The 9520-nt window shown below is 49.1% G+C and overlaps 1 long non-coding RNA gene across 1 annotated transcript in view; it reads right to left on the bottom strand.

The window, feature by feature from the left end:
- Positions 1 to 9167, bottom strand: part of LOC111550433 — a 14059-nt gene extending 4892 nt beyond the window's left edge. The window contains exon 1 of the long non-coding RNA XR_002734030.1: positions 9063 to 9167. This is a non-coding gene — a long non-coding RNA (uncharacterized LOC111550433). The remainder of the gene's footprint in view (positions 1 to 9062) is intronic.
- Positions 9168 to 9520: the final 353 nt, after the last annotated feature.

Below are 9520 nucleotides of genomic sequence, written 5' to 3'. Positions count from 1 at the left end.
ATAGATAGATAGATAGATAGATAGATAGATAGATAGATAGATAGATAGATAGATAGATGGATGCGTGGGCCCCATCTCCAGAGATGCCGATTGACTGGTCTGGGGTGCAGCTGGGATTGGGGTTTTAGCCTGTGCACAGGGCTGAGGACCACGGCCTGGCAGACTTCTGCAGCGTGGTAGTCGATGCCTCTGAGGTTGGTCACAGCTCTTTCAAATCAAGGTACTTCCTGGAGGCCTCAGAAGCTGATTCTTGCTATATGAAGTGGTTGTATTATTATGGTTCCTGAAATGCCCTGAGGTCCTGGGAGGAGAGTTCTGGATTCTCACCAGAACATTCTGAGACCTGACCTGAAAGGGCCCTGTCCTCAGCCTCCTGCCCTCTCCTCTCCATCATGACTATTCTTTCCTGCCCTGACGTGGGATCCTTACTCCGTTTTGCCTCCCAAACCATTTATTTTGGACAATCATTAAAGATAAATGTTTAAAAAGTCATCTAAGAAAACATGTGTATCCCACTGGAAATTTCAAGGCAGTGAGTCATCACCCTCCTGGTCCCCCTCAAATTCCCATCTCTTATGTAAGGCTGAGTCATTTTTTTTGTGAGGTCCGTGCATTACAGAAAAAAATTGGAAGGCTCTCAAGATGAGTGAGTGAGTGTGTGTGTGTGTGTGTGTGTGTGTGTGTGTAAGAGAGAGAGAGGGATTGATTCATGTTATTTGCAGCTTTAGGGGACTAGTGGTACCCCTGAGTTAACATCATGAATTCCTCATCCCCTGAACTCATTCTTTTTCTCTCTACTTCAATTTCCATCCGGTGATGTTTTGGCTCCAGAGTGCAAATGCAAGCCTTTGTCATCCTGCTCTCCCAGCTCAGGACCACTGTCTGTTTTGGGGCCTGAGGACAGGCAGGCCCGTTGAGAGGGTGCTCCACTCCCCAGCGTGCACACCCTGAGCAGGCCCCAGAGCCCAAGAGGTGGATGAACTATGTCTTCGGGTCTAGCTTCCAGGTCTGGGTTCTGGTTATTTCTGATTTTCTCAGAAAAACACAGAGGCTATAGAGCAGGGTCCAGGAGAATAAAGAATTGTAGGTGTTTCAAGGGAGCAAACTGAGGGAGCCCATTCCCTAGAGGAATGAGGTTGCTCTTTGGGAGTTTGACCACAAAATTGACACATAGAAATCAAAGCAGACAGAGGCTAAGCCATGCTAAAAAGAGACAGAATGGGACCCAGGCCAGTGAGACCCACATATCTAAAGGAAAAGATGCTGGTCAGAAGGGGTCAGGTCCGCAGCAGAGAAGTAGAAAAGAGCCAGTCCTAGGCACACGGCCACATCCATCCCACACTGCCTGGGGACAGGGAGTCCAGTGTCCCCACTGGCAATGGCATGTCTCTGTTGGGGAGGTGCATGCCTCCCACTTTGGTAGCCTGAGATTTTCAATCATTTGCGCTCAGTAAGGAAAGGCCCTGGTTCCGAGCCCAGAAGTCCAGGCCTGGGTCCTTAAGCATTGTGCCTACAGGAAAGGGAGGGACTGAACATAGGGACGAGAGAGAGCAGCCAGCTGCTTGCCTCTTTTCTTGTGAATGAACAAATTCACTGGATTAGTCCGTTTTCATGCTGCTGATAAAGATATCCCTGAGAACGGGTATTCACAAAGGAAATTCACAAAGGAAAGAGGTTTAATGGACTTACAGTTCCACATGGCTGGGGAAGCCTCACAATCATGGTGGAAGGGGAGCGGGAGCAAGTCACATCTTATGTGGATGGCAGCAGGCAAAGAGAGCTTGTGCGGGGAAACTCCCATTTTTAAAACCACCAGCTCTCGTGAGATTCATTCACTATCATGAGAACAGTGCAGGAAAGAACTGCCCCCATAATTCAATCGCCTCCCACCGGGTTCCTCCCACGACACATGGGAATTGTGGAAGTTACAATTAAAGATGAGATTTGGGTGGGGACACAACCAAACCATATCATCCTTCTGGTTTGATACAGTGTGAGCTGATGTTGCATGAATTCCTCCCTTCGTCACCATGAGACCACCTCTCATGGACGAAACATAATCAGGAGAGAACCTGGAGGGGGTGAGGCCATCAGGTGAATACCGTTCCTTGGGATCCACTGGCCTCCCCAGAGGCGTCCTTGGCTTCACCAGAGTCCTCACCCCTTTATTCTAACTTCCTGAGCTGTGCTGTCCAATATGGGGGTGGCCACTGGCCCCATGTGGCTGTCGAGCACTTGAAATGTGGTTAGTTTAAATTGGCATGTGGTACACAGGTCAAATACATATAGCATTCTGAAGACTTGGTGTGAAAAAAAAAGAATGAAGAATATCTCATTAATAATTATCTATACTGATTGTACATTGAAATAATATTGTGAATATACTGGGTCAAATAAACAATATTATTAAAATTAATCTCACCTGTTTCTTTTTACCTTTGATCCTACCCAAAAGCCTGCCAGAATGAAAATAAAGAACAAAGACAATAAAAAAACAGCCGACAGTGACAGGATCTTGGGAGCCAAATATCAGGTGGGGGAGTGGTCACTGCACTCAACATTGTACTAAGCGAATAGAGTCTCTCTAAAACCCATGTCCACCTGGAACCTCAGCATGTGACTTTATTTGGAAATAGGGTCTTTGCAGATGTAATTAGATAAGATTTTACTGGGTTTGGCTGATTATAAATCCAATGTCTGTTCTCCAAGGCCATATAAAGACACAGAGACACACGCGGGAGGAAGAAGGCCATGTGGTAATGAAGGCAGAGGTGGGAATGATGCAGCTACAAGCCAGGGAAAGCCAGGGATTGCTAGCACCAACCCAAGCTGGGAGGAGGCATGGAGGGGTGCTTCCTGTAAACAAAAAAGTATCTGAGTCAGATATCAATCAACCAATGTAGAGGTTTATTTTGCCAAGGTTAAGGACACACGCCCAGAGACAGGTCTGTGCCTTTCTCCAAGGATGATTCTGAGGACCTCAAAAAAGATGTCCTCAGAGAAAAGCAGGCTCGAGGGGAAAGAGGTCACATAACTAAATCCATATGTTGCAAGAGAAAAGTAGGTAGGGGAATGGCCAATTATGTATTCCTTTCGAGTTCACCATAAGATAAGGTAAACATTCAGTAGCTACTGTGGAGGTATTTTACTTTTTATCTGTAGCTATCTGCTCAGGGAAAAAAAAAAAGGCAGCTTCTTCTATGACTCAGCTTTCAGCTTAATATGTTTTTCTTTTGGCAGGGTGAATTGGAGTCCCAAGTTCGTTTGTTCTTTCTTTCTTTCTTTCTTTCTTTCTTTCTTTCTTTCTTTCTTTCTTTCTTTCTTTCTTTCTTTCTTTCTTTCTTTCTTTCTTTCTTTCTTTCTTTCTTTTCTTTCTTTCTCCCTCTCTCTCTCTTTCTTTCTTTCTTTTGTTCTTGCTTGTTTCCCTTTTTTTTTTTTTTTTTCTTTTTCAGGGTCTCAATCTGTCACCCAAGCTAGAGTGCAGTGGTGCAATCTCAGCTGGCTGCAGTCTCAACCTTCTGGGCTCAAGTGATCCTCCCACCTCAGACTCCTAAGTAACTGGGATCACAGGTGCATACCACCACACCTGGCTAATTTTTGTATTTTTCATAGAGACGGGGTTTTGCCATGTTCCCCAGGCTGGTCTTGAACTCTTGAGCTTAAGCAATCCCCCTGCCTCAGCCTCCCAGAGTGTTGGGATTACAGGCATGAGCCACCGTGCCCACCCTGGGCTCCCAAGTTTTTACTTTGCTTTCACAGTCCCTGGAGTCTTCAGAGGGAGCATGGCTCTGTTGACATCGTGATTTCTGACTTTTGGCCTCCAGAACTGTGGGACAATACATGTCTGTTGTTTAAAGCCACCCAGTTTGTGACAATTACAGCAGCCCTAGGAAGCAATACATTTAGTATGGAAAAACAATGTGAAATTTCTCATTAGTAACTTTTTATATGAATTAAATGACTGATTTGATAATATTCATTTGGGTTAATATAAATATATTGGGTTAAATAAAATTTAGTATTAAAATGAATCTCACTTTTTTTACTTCCTACGAAATTAAGGTGATTATAAAACACTAGGTTGCGTGGGTGACTCATTTATGGCTTGCTGTATATTTCTATTAGAGAATGCTGTTCTAGAGTGTACCAAACAAGGGACTCTGAGGTCCCTGTGTGTGAGAACCTGTGCCTCTTCCTCTGGAGAAGAGATAGTGGAGAAGCTTTTAAAACAGAAGCCCCGGCAAGGCAAACTGGCTCACGCCTGTAATCCTAGCACCCAGGCCAAGGTGGGTGGATCACTTGAAGTCAGGAGTTCAAGACCAACCTGGCCAACATGGTGAAACCTCATCTCTACTATAAATACAAAAATTAGCTGGGCATGGTGGCAGGCGCCTGTAATCCAAGCTACTCAGGAGGCTGAGGCAGGAGAATCGCTTGAACCCAAAGGCAGAGGCTCAGTGAGCTGAGATCACGCCACTGCACTCCAGCCTGGGTGACAGAGTGAGACTCTGTTTCAAAATAAATAAATATATAAATACATAAACAAACAAACAAAACAGAAGCCACACGAAGGCAGGAAAGGTTTCTCCACAAAATCCAGCAGCGGTGTCCCCAAACACAAGGAAATATCAACATTTCAGCCTGAGGTGAGACCTGCAGGAGAATGGAAGCCCCCGGATAGGCTGGGATGAGGAGTCAGGACAATTCTTCCATTATGAGTGGGATAAGCCATTATGGCTTAAAATGGAAAAGTCTTCCATTATGAGTGGGATAAGCCATTATGAGCCACATTATGTGTGGCTCCTGGCCAGGGTGGGCTCTGCCTTTGAGAACAATCACAGTGCCCCAAAAGGGAACCCTGTGCAGAGAAGGCTAGGGTAGGTGGAAGGCTGGACGGCCACAGGGAATGCTCCTGTCTCCTTTGAGGAGGGCTGGAGCTAGAGCCCCACACCTGCTACACTTTCGAAGTCAGCAACCCACAGCCAGGCCAAGGTTCTAGAATCCTGCCGGCATGCCTTCACTGGCCGTAGGCTGTGTGGGAGTGGGGTCTTGGGGTTACCCAAAGAACTCATTGGCTGTGGAGTTGGGGGTGTGGGGATGGAAGGTGGAGAGAGGGAAGCCACCTGGCTTAGCCAGACCTGACTCATGTTTTCCTTGGCTAGAGCTGGGATGCCTTTCAAGGTTTCTGTCCCCAGATAGCATGACTGAGCCGGGCAGCAGCTGGATGCTGTATTTCACTGCTTGTCCAGGCTGAGAGGGGAACCAAAGATGGTCCCAGAATGTGCGTGGCATGAAGGTCTCCCTTGGCGCTCGAGATCCCGGCAGGAGCTATTAGATTGCCTTTGGAGGTGGGAGTTCAATGGGATAGGAGTTGGCTGGGGATCTGACCCAGGACCCCCAAACAGCCCTCACTTTTATGAGGGCCCTGGGATGCAGAGAAGCAGGCCAGTCTGGTTCTTTTTCAGGGATCGGAGGAAGCCTGGAAGTGACCTTGAGACCACTCTCAGGAGGCCCTGTCAGAAGAGCCCCTCCCTCTCTGCATAAAGGTAGCACTGGTTTTATTGTTGTTGTTACTGTTATATGGCTTCCCTGAAAACACCCAGAGAGGTTTAAGAGCGCAGCTCACCCCAATTCCCCCATGGAAGTCATCTGTACCTAACCAAGCCACCGTGTGTTTGCTTTGAGGGATACCTGGTTGCTTTTTCTGAAATCCCTTCTCCAGGAAACTGGTCCCAGCTCAAATGCCAGCTCATTCCAGGAAGACTAGTACAGCAAGTTATTTTTTTCTATAGATATTTACCGAGTGCCGCAAAGCCACGTGCCAGACCTCATCTAGGGACCAGGGCGTAGCAGTGAACAGCGCTTCATGAAACTGCATCCCATTCTCCCTTTCTGGGTATAAATAAAGGAGTCCTCACGGGGTGGGGTGGTGCCTGCAAGGAGGCTGCTCAGGGAGCACGTGTTCTGACCAGTGAACAACTGGCTGGACCAAGGGGTCAGGCTCTGGTGGTGGCGTTGGACCCTGACTCAGCACTGTGTCAAAGCAATGGCGAGAGGTCCCTGCCAGCGTGTTCATCGGCGGCAGGGTCTGGATGCCTCTGCCTGCTCTCAGCAAGGAGCCCACTTCCCTCCCTGGGCCCAGCTCCAGTTCTCAGACTTTCTCCGTCTGCTTCTTATCTCTGTCTCCAGTGTTTAGAAAATGTCATCTTGAGCAGTCAGGGCTGTGAACAGCCGTGGAAACAAGGAGAGGCTTGCAGCAAGGGAACAGGGGTCCTACCAGGGCCTGGCTTAGAGCACAAAGCTGGTCAGAGCTGGAGGGGCCCTTGGAGACCAGCCTCTCCTGCCAGACACCTGCCTGTTCCCTCCCCGACCCCCACCTCACCTTGGGGAATTGGAGATTTGTAGTTTTGAAAGGTGGGGGAGAGAATGAGACTTTTTCTCCATCCCCAAACTTCCTCCCACCAGCACTAACTCAAGGAATATCCACTCTGTTTTACTTGATCAGAACAAAAAGACCGATTGGATCTGCTTAGGAAGACAAACCTCCCAGGGGCACGCTGTTCAGTCCACTCCTGTTGGGGACAGAAGACCAGCAGGCAGCCCTGGCTCTGAGACTTGCCCTTTCTCGGGGCAGCACAGGTTTTAAAGACGGGGTGCCCTGGGGTGAGGGACAGAGACCCCCAACCTGCTTTCCCTAACATTCCAGGAGAACCCAAATCATTGGCTCTTCCAGTCTCTTGGCCACTTTCCAGTTCCCATGAGGATTAAAAGGAAGAAGTGGACTTTAACTCCAGCGATGGGACTGTGGATAGACTGAGGGCGGGAGTGCCCTGAGACCCACGGAGTCCGCCAGCTGGTTAGTCATAGACAAACACCTCCCCCTTGACTTAGGTGTGTGCCTAGTGGAGGCAGAGCCGAGAGACAGATGTTTTCTCCAAATCTTTCCAGCCTTATGACTTTATAATTAGACCTGGAAAAACATCTTTTCCTTTCTTCATTTTTTTTTTTTAAGACCAGATTGTCTCAAACACAAAGTGATCATTTGGGCCTTTGAAAAGCAGAAAAAAGAGAGAGATGACCTTTTGGAAACAAAGCTTTATTTCCACTTTCTGCTCCCCTACCCGCTGCCTTCATGCCCTTCTCCCCCTCTCCCCCTCTCCCCCATGGCCCCTGAAAATGCCCTGCTGCTGTGGCTCTGACTCAAGAGGAGATGCAAGATGACACCCCTGGGTTTCAAAGGCGTTTCCAACAAGGGCTCAGCTTCTTGCAAAGCCTCTGAGAAGACCTTGGCCAATCTCCTGGCTTCCCGCTGCTAGCCTCGAAACTGAGGCTGCTCTGCCTGTCAGGAAGCCTATAAATCCCCAAGTCGGCAAGAAGCTGCACTCTGGAGCTCTCCCCATTGCCATTGCTCAGATACCTGGCTGCAGGCCCTGGGCCGACCTCAACCAGTCTCGAAGCTGGTGTAAATAAGCACATTTATCTCAGACAGACCTCATTTTCTGACAAAGTGGATCCCCTCGGGGACATGAGCAATCAAAAAGTCAGTTGTTCCCTATGGGACCACAGCTCTTCCCCACTTGACAGCTGATATTTAATTGATGGCTGCTGTCCTCCATAAGAATATCACATGGTGTTCTTAGAGTTCCAGCAAAATGATAACTCCTTTGTCCCCAAGGCAGGGGAGCAGTGGCTCTCCTCATATCTATCTAACCTGGGGTAAATACGTTAGGGTAACTGCCTATATATCATTGATCAAAAATTCCAATATGTTGCTGTCCTTCTTGAAACTAGAACCAAGCACAGTTTGCAGACAGGAGTTCCTGGGAGCTGAGAAATCTGGGAGAGTTGTATTACTCAGAAATGTTTCAGAAATGGGAGAAAAAAACAGGAATCTTAGTCTCAGAGAGAAAGATCTGGGAAAATATCAGCCTGGAAGCCTCAAAGATGTGAGACGTCAGCATTAGAAGGACAGAAGTCAGCAGCCGGGGTGGAATTCAGAGCCTCACCAAGGCCATGCAGCAAGATGTGGGGCAGACAGAGCTAGGTAGCTCCTCGGACGCTGAGCAGAGTGGCAGGCAGAAGGGAGCAGGAACATCCTAGGAAGGCCCAGGCTGCTCTGGAGAGCTCTGACGGAGAGGGGCTGTCTGACAGCCTGGCTGCCCAGATGCCTATGTTTCAGCCCAGTCCCACTCCTCAGTGGCTATCTGACCTCAGGCAAGTCCCTTGGTCTCTGTGCTTGCTGCCTTATCTGTGGCAGGAGATGGAGTTGCTCAAGTAAATGACAGAAACACAAAGGTCATGAACAATACACATGAACAATACACAAGGCAGGAGGCAACCGAGAAGGGCCGGGACCACCAGCCAAGTCTCACCAGCTGAGTTCCATCTCAGGCCCTGGAGGCAGCAGCATTTACAACCACAAAGCAGCACAAATGTGGCCAGCATAAATGTGCCCCTGGGGTGGGTCTCAGGAGCTCTTGCTGGACTGATGTTGCCCTAAGAGATCCTGGCTGGGCCTCTCCCCCTCACCCCACTCCTTCCTGCTCGTGTGTTTGGGATTAACATTCATCCCTTGAACTTTTTCATTTTTCTACTGAGATGGAAACTTGGCCAGTGACCAGGCCTGGTTGTGCTCGCAGTACGGCTGGGCTCAAGCCAAACTCACGGTAATTGTAATCATATGCGAGGTGCCGGCTCACTGGGCGCCAGGGCTGGGGGAGGCGCAGGGTTGCCAGGCAGTGAGAAGGTGAGGGAAGGGCGCTGGGCTGGGTGCCAGGCCCTGAGCCGGTGTGCAGACGGTATGGCCTTGGACTCCTGCCCTCACCTCTGTGAGCCTTGATTTCTTTGTTAATAAAATAAAGGGATTGGCTTATAGGAACTCTAAGGCCCCTGTCCGTGCTGTGGGAATTCAGGATATTGTGAGATTTGGACCAGATCTCATGTACTGCCTTTAATCCCCACAACTCCAGCCTGGCCCTTCCTATCCACATAGAGGGACCGTGACCAGGGTGTCACATAGGAGGGTTCCAGGTTCCCACCCCTGCCCTCCCTCATCAACCTACCTGCTTTCTCACAGGACACAGAGCGAGGAGGGGCACTCCGAGTCAGCAGGAACTGCAAGTGTCACGGTCCCAGGAAGGCAAGCACAGGAGTAGCAGAAGGACTAGGATACCCAGGTGAGATGGGGATGCTTTGAGAAGAGTCTGGAAGGGAGAGGCCGAAGATTATCCAAGACAGCCTTCACCAGCTACCCTGGGGTTCAAGGGCAAACCTGATTCCCATTCCCCATGAGCCCAGGGCTGGGGCTGCCCTTCTGCTTGAGTCCACCCACTCTCCAGGGGAACACTGCTCTGCATCGCTGGGGCAGCCAAAGAATTCTTCACTCCATGGGTTGCTGTGTCTTCTGTTCACACTGCAATCTCAAAAGCCTGAGAATAAAGAACAGGCAAAGGGCTGTGAACAGTCGTTACCTGGCTAACTACTATTGCCCAAGAGCAAGGGTAACCTTGTAAAGCACCGT

The sequence above is a fragment of the Piliocolobus tephrosceles genome, chromosome 15, assembly GCF_002776525.5.
Source record: "Piliocolobus tephrosceles isolate RC106 chromosome 15, ASM277652v3, whole genome shotgun sequence".
Lineage (NCBI taxonomy): Eukaryota > Metazoa > Chordata > Mammalia > Primates > Cercopithecidae > Piliocolobus > Piliocolobus tephrosceles.
This window is presented reverse-complemented; position numbering and strand designations above follow the sequence as displayed.